Genomic DNA, 16,654 nt, shown 5'->3' on the forward strand with positions numbered 1-16,654 from the left:
TGCTATGGGATGGGTTCTGCTCTGAACTGTGTTCATCTCCCCTCTACCCTGATGATTCTATTTTACTTTGCAGCTGTAGTTTTTATTTGATTAAATCCTGGTTGTCAGAATTCTAGTACTATATTTTGTAGTGTGATCTGTAAAAATGGCCTCCTCCTTCTCTTTCTGCTATTTGCTTATCGGGTCTCTGTCTTTCTGGACTGTTTCTTATTGTTTGGATAATATTTAGTGTATCCTACAGCCCAAGGCACTATGATGAGCATACTACTTCAAATTCAGCTTTACCTACCCAATAGACTAAAATAAAAAATCAATCAGTCTTGCCTTGGAAAGAAAGAACCTGTCTGTCAACAAATACTCAGTAACATTCAGAAATATCTCTTAAGTGGGATTTCCTGGGGATGATCAGTTAGGTGACTTATGGATTGGAGGTTTCACCAATTTCTTTATTTTAAATTTTTCCAATTTTATTGTATTTATTCAGGCAGTTTAAGGACAGGTAAGAAATGTTTGAAACAGAAACACGATACTCTTCAAAATTTTCTTTAGAAGCACCAGGCAAGGACTGAGAAAACCACATGAATCTTCAGGACCACTGGAGGGAACTGAATTTCAGAGCTGCTGAACAGGTGTGCTGATCATGTTGACCTGTATGAACAGGATGATATATTTAATGCCTGCAACTATAGGATCAGAACTGTTTTAAAGGTAGCTATTTGAGTTTTTTTTAAACTAATTCACCAAACCAGAATCTATGATCACAAAAGACGTGACCTCAACCACTCTCAGCTCTGTATTCCTGAGAATTTCGAACCCTTTCCGGTCCCTTTCCAGGATTATTCATACCTTTGAATATTTTTTTCTAGGATTTTGAAATGTCTGTATCTAAAGGTCTCATAAACTGAACATACAATTAATCTGCAGGGTTCCAGTGATAATTTTGGGCCATATACAGCTTACCACAGTATTTTTCAGGTTAATTTTCCTGGTGAAGCAGTTGTATGTCATGTTAGAAGACTAGTGAAAGCAGCCACATTCACCCTCGTGATGCAGCTGATCAATGTCAGGTTCAAAAGGGCCTGATGTGTCCTGAGCACTAATTCTTGGTGATATTCAAAAGAATCCAAAGCAACTGGAAGCCCAGAGACATGAGATGATGAAATCAGTAATCATCACGAGAATAATGAATATTACAGTGATGATTGTAGGAATTGATACTCAGTTTTTACACTATTATTTATTATACATTACTCCATAACAACATAAAATCATCATGTGAATTACACAAACATGAGATCTCAATGTTCATTTTTCTCTCTTTTTTTTAAATTTTAAATATATATAGCAATAAAAGTATTATGGCTGTATTAATCTTAGTATACTTTTTTTATCTTTCTACAATGAATTTCAGGATGTTTACAAACACTGCATACAATCTTACACCTAGAAAATAAAGGCAAGAACTGATGTCTTTCTGGTCTAGTTTCAAAGACTGCAAGCACTTGAGCTAAAAGGATTGCTTTTAATATTTTAATAAATTTTCTTATCAGTGAGGAAACAGTGTCTTAATCTTCTCAGCCAATACAGAGAAATAATACAATGTGAGATGGTAGTTTTCTTGGTTTGATGTGAAGGCACACAACAATTCCCCCTCAATGTATTTTTCCTAGATTAAGCTTTTCTATAACATCTTTTTTTTCTGCATTACTCTGGTTGTGGCATTCTGAATTTCAAATCTGTAAATGCACTTTTCTGAACCCTGCAAGTGGAAGTGGGCATAATTTAGAAGGCTGCTGGAAAAACTAGTTTCACGCTCTTTTACAGTTACTACAGATGAACATAATTGTGAACAAGACAGTTGATTGTGTATTTTTGGGAAAATCTGATAGAAAAGATTTTTTTATATATATATAAATATACAGGATCTAATGTGTAGTAAATTTGAGAACTCAATGCAAACAGTTGCCATTTAGGGAAAACTTCTACCTTGTCATAAAATCATTTTCTGCTGCCAAATTATTTTTTATAAGTCTAATATATATTGTTAATCATAGACTCCCATGAGAAGTTAAATTTTCTTTGGCAATTGTATTTTTACGTCTAATGAAAACACTAGTAGAGTTCGAGTGCTTGAGGAGATTACTACATCACATGCAGACTTTCAATTAGTTAACTTATTTTTGAAGAGACATTCCAAAGTTTTAACAATGATTTGGTATCAGAATATTTGCAAAAAGACTCAGCTAGGTGCACCAAAATGTCCTCAGATCCACAGCTACTCAGAGTAAAAGTTCCATGGCATACAGGATAAGTTTTACTAGTGCACCTAGAAGATCTTTTCTCCCTCATACTGTGCTGGATGCTTCTGCCACATCCTGTGTTTACAATCCAAGGGTCAAGGCTTGCACCACTAACAAGTCAAGCCATAAAAACATAACAAAACAAAACAAAAACCCAAAGAATAATTAGGAGTTTTAATGCTTTTCTTTGAATCTCTTCTGGAAATCACTTCACTTAATGGGGAAAGAGGAATCCATAATGTTGCTCCTTCACATTTACCTAAAAAAGTTTCTTCTGGAATTAACTGCTAGATGTTGTCATCAAGCAGCTTACTCTAGCCTTGGGCCTTGACAGTAGCAAGGTTGTGTGCATACACCTCGGGAGCTCTGCCTTGCATAGCCCTACAGATAAAGTCGAACAGATGGGTTTTTTTCAATCTACACAGTGTATGTTCTCCTTTGGTTTCAAAGAAAAACACGACAGGAAACTGACTGAAAGACTAATAGTACTTTAGGCAGTATTTATCTAGGAAAATGTATGTTTTAACTATTTCTCATTTTATGATTTTACTGAAAAGTAGCACAGACTAAAGGCAAGTCTTCCTGTTGGGTTCAGAGAATAAAGGTGACTCTCAGATAATTTAGTATGAGACATCCTGTGCAAAAGACTGGCCCAATTTACTGAACTTGTGTACACCTTGGTTGGTTTTAGAGTAATGACAAAAAAGAGATTATTCTATGTTCAGATAGTAAAGAAATAGCTTGTAAGACGAATCAATGGTCTCAAATGCTTTGAGAAAAAGGTGATTACTGTAGTGTCAGAGGCTGGAAATATTCCTGATATTCCACCTCCGTGCTACCACAGCTCATGTTCTCCATGGTCTGACTCTGGATCCTCAGAAGCACCTGGCTAAGGGGGAAACACCAATACTGAAGGTAACACAAAGCCTGGGCTATGTGAATTTGGACTTGCATCCCAGGCCTTGCATTTAGAGGTCAGATAGCACAGGGTCAAGGAGCTGCACGCTGGTACCTCAGGATTTGTGGGATGGATAAAACGTACATTTCTCTCTGCTCTCCTGTTTCATTTAGCAAGGAAACATTTCTAGTGATCGCAGAGGCTGATGCTTACATTTGGTTGACAAGCAGTGGGATGCAAGGACAGCTGTCTGTGAGCCTCATCTGTCCAGACACTTTTCTTGAGCAAGAGCAGCACCCGCAGACTTGTTGATAAGCGCCAAATGATCATTCTTCAGGAAATATTGAATTCAGATACTGGCTGCCTGACAAACAGATGTTGCAGTAAGAGGAAAGGCTCATTTGGCGTTGTGACCAGTAGAGTAAGGGCACCTGGAAAGTAGCCCTAAGAAAAACAAAAACAGAATAGATTGTGAGACAATACCTGGGAAATTACTCTGCTCTTCCTTTTGATATGTCCTGTAGCAGATGGCGATTATGGCCAGTAAACAGAGGGACAAGGACACAAAATGAGTTTCTATAATATTGCTGTCCTCCTTTGGAGGGCTCAGAGCCATCCATATTACATCTGTGGTTATACCTGGAATTTCATGAAAGAGCATCAGTCCTACAACTTACAATTGTGTAAGCTGTACATCTATTATGATGCATACAGGCAGTGCTTGCATTCCTTTTTTCCTTTTTGGGACTATTAGCAGTTCCTCTCTTGTTCCCCAATGGTTTAAGTGCTACAAAGTAATCCTACAGAAAATGTAACAGTTCATTCATAGGAATTAACCACTGTAAAGGGAACAGGCTCTTGTTCAAACTCTTTCTTCAGAGATAAAATAACTGCACTCATCCAGAAAGGCTGTGAAGGGTTAAATGATTATCTGCTCTGACTTTCCAACCAAGATTCTACTCTTCATGAACGGCATGAACTGGTTACATCTCTATTCATTTTTGCAAATACAGAAAAAATTGCTCCAGAAGCTTTGCATTTAGACGTCATGACATTTTCCTCAGACCATCAACACATAGGACATAGCTCCTCAGCCCTATCCATAGCTGTAGTAGGTTATAGAAAGCTAGAACATATGTTCTATATGATTTAGTTGATCAGCATGTTGCCAAAGTAACATAATATGTGGACAGCTTATTTGCAAAAAGATTGAGGAACATAAACCCTGCCTTTTCAGCAAGGTTAAGTGCCTTGTGTGCATCACTATGCCAGTGTTGAAATACTGCTTCTAGTCTCAGTGTTAATTCACTTGGTAAGAGCACAAGGCCTCTGCGGTACGGTTCATTATGTGATGTATACAGACCCAAAGTGTTCCCCAAAATGATAGCAGGCCTCTATCTGCTGAGAAAGGAAAGTAATAAAATTGAAGAGCAAAAATGATTGTTTATGTTACTTCTGCAGGGAGGGTCGGAACACAATAACCATGTGAGTGGCTGGGAGAAGGGGAGACACGAGAGTTACATAGCAGTGTGCATTTTGGAAAGGAGCTGGAAACAGTTTGGAAAACATTGCCTTTGGCTGTCAGCACACAACTGACCATGATGGAGTGAGAAATGTTTTGAGATTTTGCCTCCCCAGGGCCACACAAACACCGTGTTTGCACTTGTGAATTTAGCCTTTAACTCTAGTTAAGAAGGAGAATACTTCAGTGAGAGTTTGCATTAACATGCCTTAATTTGCAAAAACGCTGGCAAAAAGCAGTAAAAACTGACTGCTACTGTGGCTCCCTGACAGGCTGTGATTTGTTGGCCAACTTTGTTTGATTGCATCTGATATGTGTTCCTCTACCCTTACTGCACAGTTCGTCTACCCTTAGCAGGATTTGCCCTCAAAATGTTCCAAGCACCCATGAAGCCCAACTTCACTGGGAGCGTAAAAAATGAGTAACAAGGAGCATTTAAGAAATGCAGGAAAGTAAGAACGATTTTTTGGGAAATATCTTCTTGATACAGCATGCCAGCAAAACTCACTGAAGCCTGAAAATATATGGAGCTTCCTTATTGTAGAACAAGATATATTATGACACACCTAATGTGTTACACTGATGTGATAAAGTACAACTGGTTTACAATAAACAAAAAACCGCTTTTCAGCTCTGCTCTTTATCAAAAATAATGATTCATAATAACATGCTCACAATACCAACAATAGGGTCTTGTGCTTTTGAGGAAAAGGGAATTATTTCTCATTAATTTTATTTTCAATTAAACAGCTATTCTTGTTTGTTTCTCTTGGGATACATGTACTAAAATTTACAAATTGTTCACTGTATTTTTTACTAATTTATTGACCATATTTACTAATGTTTATTGACCAGTTGTATTAATGTGTTCCCTGACTTTCCCTCATCTCTCATTCTCAACCCTTAGTTACTGTTTAAAATTCTGGGGAAGGAGTTTAGTTGTATGCTTTTTAACTGGGAGTTGACTGACCTGGCTGTTGTTGAGAATAACTTTTTTGATTTTAATTTTTATTTTACATATTGAACTAGAGAAGAGGCCAAAAAGATATTTCTGGGACAACAACTGATAAAGGTATACAAAGTCAGACACTAGACACCTGTGCCTAAACTTCAGCCTGCTAGTGTACTGAGTGTTGTCTTCGCACTTTTATACTGCTGGTGCTTCATATTAATCTTTGCCTGTTCAGGAGTGTCAGTTAAACTCTTCTCCCTTCTGTTTGCTTCTCAGAAGTGCTTCTGCCCCTAATATGAAGTCACAGAGGTAGTTTTTCTCCTTCCCTCTGGCCCACAGGCACAGGGCAGGACTGTGCAGTGCTAGCAAACTTCAGGGAGTATTTTTTTCTTGACCAAAAGGGTTGTTGAACATTGGAACCAGCTGCCCACAGAGGTAGTAGAGTCACTATTTCTGGAGTTATTAAAAGACATGTAGATGTGGCACCTAGGGACAGCCTAAAAGAGCTGACAAGAAGAAGTTAAACCTCAGCATGGTTCCCATTTCTTTTCCAAGTTTCCACATTTTCCAAGTTTCTATTACTGTTGTCCCCAGAAGACTGAAAAGGTAAAAAAATATTCTTGCCTGAAGAGAGAATTTCATGTATAGGGTTGAGCAAAATTCCAGGACCTTGGCAAGTTAGAAATCTGAATTAGAGATTGATGTTTGGGTCCTAGATAGAGCTTCTGATGGTCTGGTAAGAACTGATACTGGTTCTGAAAATGCTAAAGTTGTAAGAAAAGGAAACTGCAGAAAGATACAGAGTTTTTCCTACCTAAAACCAGTCAGATGTTTAACATTCCCTGAGTAACAAATTTTTTAAAAGTAGACAGACTATGTGTGCTCCATGTCAAAAGAAACACACTAAGCATATGTCTCTGTTCTTGGATGGTCAGGGAAGAGAAAGCTAGTGTTTGAGACTAAAACTATGATGAATATTTCATATAGCAAGTAGATTAACAAATTTTATAGGAAAGGACTTGTGGGGAACAAAAAGGGGACTCTAAGTCTACTGCTATTTCTGACAAAAACTATCTGGATCAGTCTAATCTAGAAGATACAACATTTCTTTCCAATTCTTATAAGAGAACTGTAACTACAAATGAAGTCTCTTACTGTGAAAGACACTGTCCTTCAATGTTTGAGCCTTTAGGAAAAGAAAATAAAAAGTATTGACCTTAAATATTTGGCAGGCATATACCTGTATGCATCTTGATGAGAAACTCACAGTATAAACCTTAGAATGAATATTTTGAGGCCTTCAGGGGCAAAGCTGCAAAGAAATTATGTTTATATGGTTTTTGGCTTCCATGTTATATATGAATGTCAGGATTAGCAGGCTAGGACAAGCAGTGTTTACATTATTTCAGTGTTTGGAATTGGCTTTCAATGTTTTTGTTTTAAAATAGGGGGAAGGGTAAGCAAAGATGGAACAAAGACTGGCAACGTGCTTGGCTTTGCTCTAGTGACAGTACCCAGAGAAGTGTGAGTAAGAACGTGGTCATGCAAACTGCCTCTAAAACTAATGTTTAATGCAAGCTCTATCCATAGGCTAAGTCAGCAGTTGCTTATGCAAAAAAAATGCTAAAGCCACAAAACAAATCGCCACTCTGATATGTATAAATTATTCTTGCTGGTTAAAAATTGCACCAGCAACTTGAATGACTGAGGTAATGACTGTTTATGTCAGTAAATTTATATTGGACCCAGTATTGACTATCCTTCCAGAATCAACACAGTATCTGCATGATGTGTTGTATTTCATCCAAAATGCAATAGTTCATGCCTGTTGCTGACCAAATTTGTTTTCTTAGATGGCCGGATATATATAAAAATGGTGTCAATACCCATTGCTCAGTAACTAGCAATTTCTGCTTCCACCCTCCAACACCATCCCCTAGAAACAGCTGAGTTAATTTTAGTCATCTCCTTTCCCTTTTCATGGTAGGAATAGCTGAGCCTTAGTGAAGTACCCAAAGTTTGTTGATGTAAGAATGACTTTGACTATGTTAATGGGAAGCCAATGCAGAGAATGCTGTCAATATAAGTCTTACTATCTTGTTTATATGAAATTGGCATATAGAGAAGTTGATTTCAGTGATGTGAAATGCTGAGATTTAAGTTAGTATTTTACCCTCTCTGACCAAATAATATGAAGTGGATACAAAATTAGGTTGTTGGATGGCTAACCTGTAGCTGATCTGTCCTACATGGCTATTATTCTTTACTTTGATAAAGAGTTGTGACTCAAGTAAATAAAATCAAGATGAACAGAATGGAGTAAATGTCCTTTAAATGCATCTGTGGCAGATCACAGAATCACAGAATGGGTGAGTTTGGAAAGCACCTCTGGAGGGCATCTAGTCTAAACACCATGTTCAAGCAGGGCCACTAGGCCTTCTTGCTCAGGACCACGTTCAGCCAACTTTTTAATATCTCTATAGTGGGAGATTCAAACACCTCCTTGAGCAACTTGTGCCTGTGCTCTGTCCTCCTCAGAGTAAAAAAAATTATTCTTGATGTTCAGAAGGAACTTCCTGTGTTTCAGTTTGTGCCTTCTGTCTCCAGTCCTATCAGTGGGCACCACCGTGAAGCACCTGACATCCTCCTCTTTTCACCTTCTCTCCAAGTATTTACACACATTGGTGAGATTCCTTCTGAGACTTCTTTTCTCCAGGCTGAATAGTCCTAACTTTCCCAGCTTTTCCTCCTATGTAAGATACTCCAATCCCTTCATCACATTCATGGACGTTTGCTGGACTCTCTCCAGTATTTCCATGCCTCTTTTGTGTTAACGAGTCTACAACTGGACAAAGTACTCCAGGTATGGCCTCACCAGTGCTGAGCAGAGGAGAAGGATGACCTGCCTTTACCTACTGGCAATATTATGCCTAATGCAGCCCATGATACCTTCAGCCCTCTTTGTGGCAAGGGCACATTGCTGGATCACGTTCAACTTGGTGTCTACTAGGACCCTTAGGACCTTTTCTTCAAAGCATCTTTCCAGGTGAACATCCCATATACTACTGTTTGGGGTTGTTCCTTCCAGGGCACAACTTTGCACTTCCACTTGTTGGACTTCATGAGGTTTCTGTTAGCCCATATCCCTCTGGATGGCATCACAATCCTCTGGAGTGTCAACCACTTCTTCCAGTGGTGTGTCATGAGCAAGCTTGCTGAGGGTACAGTCTACCCCATTATCCAGAAATAGAACGTTTTTTTCTGGAGAAATCGTATCTTATACCTTACCCTGAGAAGAAGCCAAGCAATGTTAGAAGTCAATGTATGTGTTAAGGGGTTAGTACATAATGGGAAACTTGTAGGTCAGAATTAGTTAGAGCATCTCAAAGAACTTGTTATACCCTTGGATTAAGTAGCTTGAATAAAAGGACTAGCTAACTTCTTAGTTATTTCATAGTGATTTACCCTTGTCTATTCCATGGTTACATTTTTTTCTTTAAAGAGGCAAAGCTGGAAACCTCACTTTTTTGCTAGAAAAAACCCCTCTCATTATAAACAAAACCAATGAAAAGAACTCATTCCCAATGACTAATTATCTCTGCAATTTTCATTGGAAAAAAGGTGGCTGAAATGTTGATAGTTCTGATGATCTGCAGAGCAAAAGAGTTTCACACTCCAGTTCTTTCACAGATTCTGGTGTACAAAACCAAACCATTACATAGGAGTAATATGCAGAGGTGAAGGTAAACTGACTTTAAGGTTTGCACAAATTTCTATATGTGAAAGAAACTAGAAGGTTTACTAGTTCGGCTTAATGTTTTTTGTTTTTTTCTTCAGGTAGTTAGGGCTTTTTCTGTGATATTTCCTCACTTGAAGCACTGCTTTATGGGTTATATATTCACAGAGGTTCCTGAAATTAACAGCTACCCTTGAAATTATGGACTCCACAAAACACAATGGATGAGTTACTGAAAAAAATCATTAACAAATTCTGTTACTCTGGGCTGCAGTGCCTCCTTTGCTTTATTTTCAGTTTAATTAGATTGAATGTTATTTAAAAAAATCAAGCGGAGAATCTTCTTCAGGTCAGTGAAAACAAATGAGAACTAGTTTAATCATATTAAAAGAGAAAAGCGGTTGGGTCCGCTTTGGGCAGATTCCAAAGCGTACTGCAGACTGTTTGCCCTTCCTATCACAGGCCTGTGAGCCTAGACTTGTTTTGTGGTTTTTTGGTGATTGTGTTACAGGATTGAAAGACTCTTACGCTTGCTTTGTTTGTTTGTTTGCTTGGAATTTAGTATTTTGTCTGAAAGTAATTTTTTTTTTTTTTAGGAATTAGGGTTATTTTGCTGTAGGAGCAAAAAACAGAGAAAATGAAAGCCAATATTTCTAAATGGGTTATGAAAGTACATGGTGGAAATAATTAAATATAGCAATTTCTTAAAAAATTATAAAAATGCTTTTGTTTAACAAAGCAAAAGTTAGGAAATTAGTTGTTCCTACTGTAAGCTGATACTTTAGTGGAAGCTTCAAAGGAATTAGTTCCTGTCATCTCTCCATACTTCTCCTTTTGGGAAACTAAACTGTCATTCTAACTGTACTAAGGAGGGGAATGCACAGGAAGCACACTAGTTAAAAATCAGGCAATTACTTTATAACTCTGGGCCTTATTTTCTCCCAGTTGCTCTCTGCATTAATTTAATAACTGAACTCAGTTATTTTCATACTTTCTTCTTAAACTTTATTGTCTAAAACACTGAGAAATAACAGACTACCTTTTCCTCTGTTAGATAGCTGAAATGCCCTTAGCAAGGAGTTCTGCTGTGTAAATGAGGCCAAGCTGGAATTGCTGTGTGGGTAGGCAATGCCTAGTAGTTTAAGAAGTGGCTCAGAAGTCAGAAATTTTATAAAAGAAGTATCTAGACCATGAAAATTCTCTTGCCCTTGCTGTACACTTGAGTAAAATTGTTACTTAATCACTGTACAACTTCCACTGCAATTCTCTGCCAAAATACTCCTACATCTCAATTTTTGTGTGTTCCCCATCAATCTTAGTGCTTACTGCCTGCCGTATAAAGCTTGTATATAAAGGAATGTGTATTGAGACCCACTGGAAAAATACACTTAATTTGTGGTAAAATACTTCCACTTTGGAACTTTCTAATATATACTTTTCTTAGAAACATTGTCAGGTGAGGAGATTAAATTTCTGCACTGATGTCTTTCTCCCTGTTTTTTTCTCATCTGCTCACTCCACCACCCCCCTCCAGCAAAAAGCCTCCTGTACCAAAACCCACACATTGACAGAGGCCTGATCTAGACTGAGGAGGAGAAAGAGGTTGAAGAGAGGACACTAAAGCCAGAAAATTATTTTAAGAATAAAAGAATGCTATTTTTGATTCCTTTTACCATTCTGCCATGATTGCTCCTGCGAAAAAGAACAATGAAAGACTGAAACCAGAGTTTTTAAATTATTCTTTAAATAAGTACATTTTGGTTGCCAATTTAGACAAAATGTATTTAAATGTATTGTTTCTAATAATGTTTTCCTGGTTTATGTAGTGCTTAGTGGTTAAAAGTCCAGGATGTAATCATTCAGTGGAGGAATGTGTTTGATTTTCATGTCTGGGCCAAAAAATCTTATAAGTAATTTACTTTGTATCTAGAAACTCATAGATGAAAAAAATGGTATAACCGTGTTAATTGTCTCATATGCTATGCTAAATATAAGGGCTTTGGAATGTGCCTAGTCTCAGCATTCCTGAATGTGGAAGGTCTCCATACTTGGAAGTTCTGTAGCATATTTTATTAAAAAAATTAACACGATGAACTGTACAATAAAGTATTTTTAGTTTATGGAACTCAATTGTTCTCAAAAGTTGAGAAAAAAATGAACCAGAGGGAATAGAAGTATTGCTTATGCTTCCTCTTAGTGTAAACTTAAGAGTGAGTTGGGATAGTCAGCAGGCGTCTTTGCATGGGATTCTTTCCTGTGAAAGTTTTACAGATCAGATTTTATTTTTTTCGGACTGTGATCTATGTACCACTACTTTCCTCTGGAGCTGATTAAGCGAGTCACTGCACTTAGCTGGAGAGAGGTGTGTGAGCCTACTGATGTAACCAGAACTGCTAAGCTCATCAGTTGCCCTCCCTCCTCCTCCAGACTCTGCTCCCCCACCACCGAATTATATCTTGTTTTTTAAGTGATGCAAAGAGTTTGTTTTTATTTCTGTCCGGGGAAACATAATTTCCCAGGTGCATATTAAGATAAACAGCCTTTGTATGGGGGCATGTGTGTTTGTGAGACTCCAGCAATTCATCTCTACTTTAAAATGGCCACTGGGCATTTCAGTAAATGAATTTTTCTTGAGGAGTGCTTAGCAACTGAACTGTGTTGCACAGCTTCTCAACAAATAGAGTGCAGGTCCTATATTTTGACTGTTAGCAAAAATTATAAATTCTATGCAATAAAACACACTAGAAAAATGTATCTCATGCATGACACTGGTGAATAAAATCGCAGAATATGTCTTTCCTGTTTCTCTTTGCTTTTTTGCTCGCTTGATAAAATAAATATAATAATTTTTCTTCTCTTTTCAAGATAAATTTCCAGTTCCTTATGAAGCCTTACTTCCTAAAATATTTGTGTTTTTTCCTCCTTAAAACACTGTATTAAAGATGTTGTTTTTACACATATGTTAATAACGCAGCATAAGAACTGTAGTTTTTTTCCTACACATCTCACTTTCTGAGCACTTACTGTAATTTTAAAGTACTTAGGACATATATATGTCCATAGATTCTTACTTCGTCAAGTAAAATAGTATTCTTAGTTTCCTGTTGAAATTACATTAGGTTTTTCAGTTTGAATGTTTAACCATTTACAACTTCAAAAAGCCTAAAAGTCAGTCTAAATCTTGTTGAAACCTTATGAAAGAATATGATAAAGCGATTTCTGAAGTACTTTTTTTGGCCAAAATCTTTTTTTTTTTTTTAATTTATGGAAAATAAAAGGGAACATAAACATTACTGTTTCAATTAGGAAGTAATATTCTGTAATATTAGGCTGATTTATCAAGTACAACAAAGTAAAGAAATGAGAGAACTTGCTGTATACACTGCATAAAAATTTTTGGTTGTAGAGAACAATTCCTTTTTTTTTGACAGCAGTAATTGTTTCAACAATTTAGGCCTTCTACACTATTGATGTATATGACTATGTATGACCATCTCTGTTCCCTGAGACAGTCACAGCTAACATTTTCTCTTTTTGAAAAATGAGCTCTGCATGATTTTATTTTCTAATTTCCATTAACTTGCACAATTGTATCCCATTTTTATGTTTTTCTGTTCAAACAGTGACAGTCCTTAGGAGGCCATCTTATTCCAGGTGAGGTGAGACAGTTTCTGTGCTGGCAGAGCGGAATTAGTAACATCAGATCATATACAGATCATACTTAACCACATAAGGCACATGTGAAATATTCACTTCATATACTGAAACATACAAAAAATGCTAACAAAACAGTTATTTATCTGTTTTCATTGACAAGATTCCTGGAAATCAAAACACTTTTTTTTTAATAATAAGAAATTCAATATGTATTATTAGATTCCCATGTGGTTGCTCCATCATTTTAAAAAGTTCAAACCTTTTCTTTTCAAGCCTTTTTTTTTCTTAAAAATATGTATCAAAAAAAGAATTTTTAGGCAACTGAGGATGTTTTTTACAAGACTATTTATTCTGCATTCTACAAGTTTCAAGTACATTTCATAAGTTTTCATAATTACAGAGTACATTTTTACATCTCTTTGGAGCATATTTGGTCTAGTCATAGGGCTGAAAAGTGACTTGAGGAAATAACCTAGACAATTTGGTTGCCTCAAGGAAGTATCAAATATACCCGCATCATTTCCGATGAAATGTCTGTGTAATATTTTCATGAGGACATTCTATGTTCTTCTCAAAGAAATTATATGTCCCTGGGTAGTCCAAGAAAGTTTTAAAGAGGTCACAATCACCATCTTTTGCTTTTGCACTTGCGAAAATAGTCAGTTCTACTTCATTCAACAAAAGACAAATATTGCAAATAAAAAGGCCAGGCTGGTAAGATTAAAATCCTTCAAATATGCCATTATAAATATAAAAAGTTCCGACAGTCCTAGGGAAGCTATTAAATCTTGGTACAGCTGGGTAAATTTTGGTAATGTGGGGAACTGGTGTTGGAAATAAACTGACATCTCTGGACATTTGCTGCTCTAGGATAATGAAGAGTTAACATGATCCAAACACTGAGAAATTATTCTTTGTTACTTTTGCTGTTCTGCAAGTGGATAAATCTTAAAGGTTTCCAGTAATGAAGTCTTTAAGCTAAGCAGAATTAAAGCAGGGTAGACCTCTACTGGTAATGAGTTAATTACCGAAGTAAAACACATCGGTCTATGATAACAGCATGTATTATTGGACACCAATCCCTGAAGAAATGTATTAATGTTTACCAGAGAAGTAAAAATAATATTTGAGGCTATAGAAGTAGTGAACTTCCTTGAAAGTAAGCCTAGTAAGACACAAATCATGTGCTGTTGGGCATTCCATTCCAACTCTTTTTTCTCACCACATTGCTGTCTTTCAAAAGAAAACTTGGAAAAAAGTTTTAGTTCCTGACTAACATAAAAAAGTTTTTATTTGAGATGCTTGATTTGAAAGTGTTGGGCCATTGTCTCAACAATAGTTGAGACATATGCTAACAGACAGGTTGAAAACAGAGATATCAATGTATCTATAACACACTTTAAGAACTTCTAATGGGAGGTCACTGAGTTGCTAAATTATGGAAAAAGAATGTCTGGCTATTGTTATTTCTTGAGTTCCACTGTATTGATTGCAAAAATTGGTTTTAACACTTGAATTACAATTGGCAGCCATGTCAGGGAAGATGAAAAGTTTTAGCTTAACTGTTGGTAAGTTATTGATGTTCCATTTTCCTAAGAATGTTGCTTTTTCATTTCTGATTTATTTTGCCTGTATGTTACACCGAGTAAGGAAATGGATGAAGAGTGATGTGGAAAGATTAAAAGAAAGTTGAATTATGAACTGATCTATCAAATATAATATTATTTTTTTATACCCAATTGTCTCTCATAGAAAATTTTACAAGATGCATGCTTTTCTGTTACTTGTCAATACATCAGAAAATTCTATTTCCTTTCAGCATTCAGAGTTATAAATTTTTTTTTTAAAGTGTTAAAAATGTCATTACATGTTTGTGCTAAAAAGAAATTCTAAATCTGGTATCAATTAGAAGTACGTATTGAAATAAATCAAATTTTTTCTCCAAATTTTATTTATTAAGAGAATTAGATTTGAGGATCTTTGTAAGAAAAAATAGCAACTATTTTTTCTGACAAATTTTTCACTTTTATACATTACTGAGTTATTAGAAACTCAGATAAAATGGAAAAGGACCTATGTTTTTAGTCTTTTTTAAGACATGAAGGACACTACAGAAAACTGAGATGTCCTTTGCACAGAGTTTCCTTTCAGTGTCCAAGAAATGAAAGAATGTCCAAGATGTCCAAGAACGTCAGCCTGAGCATAGGGTGATCCAATGTCCTCACAAAGCTCCTACCAGGTACAGTGGCCACACTGAAATTCCTGCTCTTCTTCTTCCGCTTCTGTTTCTGTTCTTTGAATCCATTGCTATCAGTCAATCCAACATTAATGCAACCAGTTTATATAATTTGTAAAATTCAACTTTTTATTGGGCATTTATTCAAAAGAATAGATTTAAAAAAAGAAAAAACAACCAAACCCTGTTCATTCCCTGAAGGTAAAAAAATTCTTGTCTGCAGTTAATGAAACCAATCTTTGTTAGCTGCACCTTCTGTTATAGAAAGCAGCTAATAGCCTAGACGATCGCATGAATCAAGGGCTGTAATAAGACTCATATTTTGCTAAAAGAATGCAATTTTTGACAGCACTAAGATTCTGAATCAGGAACCATTTGGGGGATATAAATTTTTTATTATTTTGCTATTTTTGTCACTTTGTTATTAGCTGTTCTAGTTGAGTACCTCAGAGCTCCTCTTCTTCCTCTAGGTTTTCCTAGAGATGCTTTAGATGAAAGTTGATTTAGTGTAGTACAGTGCTCCAGGACATAACTGATGACTTGGATATAAAGTGCCACACAATTCAGTTTCTGAGGATTTTTGCTTCTCATTCCTTCCTTTTTTTTTCTCAGGGAATCCTTTCACAATGGTGTAATTTGGCAGGAAGCTTTTTTCAGGTCTGGGATCACAGAATCTCTCCTTATGATGTTTTACTACAATCATCTTTTTATGTATATACGCACATATATTGTAAAAAAAAGATTAAAAAAAGAAGAGAGATTGGACACCAAAACTCTTTCAAGAAGTCTGAAAATTTAAAACAGCCATTCCCTGTCCCCCTGTGCCACTGGGGGTGGAGGCAGAGAAATCAGAAGTGAAGTTGAGCCTAGAGAGAAACAAGGGGTGGGGGAAAGTGTTTTAAGATTTATTTTTTTTTCCTCATTATTTGATTGGTAATAAATTAAACAAATTTCCCCAAGTTTATTTTGCCCACGGTGGTGAGTGATCTGTCCCTGTTCTTATCTCAGTCCATGAGGGTTTTGCTGTATTTTCTCTCCCCTCTCCAGCTGAGGAGGGGAGCGATAGAGCTGCTTTGGTGGGCACCTGGTGTTGCACCATGCAAGATGGAAATAAGTAACTGAGTTTGGATGTAATGGAGAATGGATAATATAACACCTTTCTAGTTGATACCAGCTGTATGAAGTTTAACAAGGGCAAGTGCCGGATTCTGCACCTGGGATAGGGCAACCCTGGATGTTTGTACAGACCGGGGAATGAGATGCTGGACATCAGTGCCATGGAAAGAGGCCTGGGCATCCTGCTTGATGGCAAATTGAATGTGAGTCAGCACTGCCCTGGCAGCCAGGAGGGCT

This window comes from Lepidothrix coronata, unplaced genomic scaffold (genome assembly GCF_001604755.1).
Source record: "Lepidothrix coronata isolate B3197 unplaced genomic scaffold, Lepidothrix_coronata-1.0 Scaffold26, whole genome shotgun sequence".
Lineage (NCBI taxonomy): Eukaryota > Metazoa > Chordata > Aves > Passeriformes > Pipridae > Lepidothrix > Lepidothrix coronata.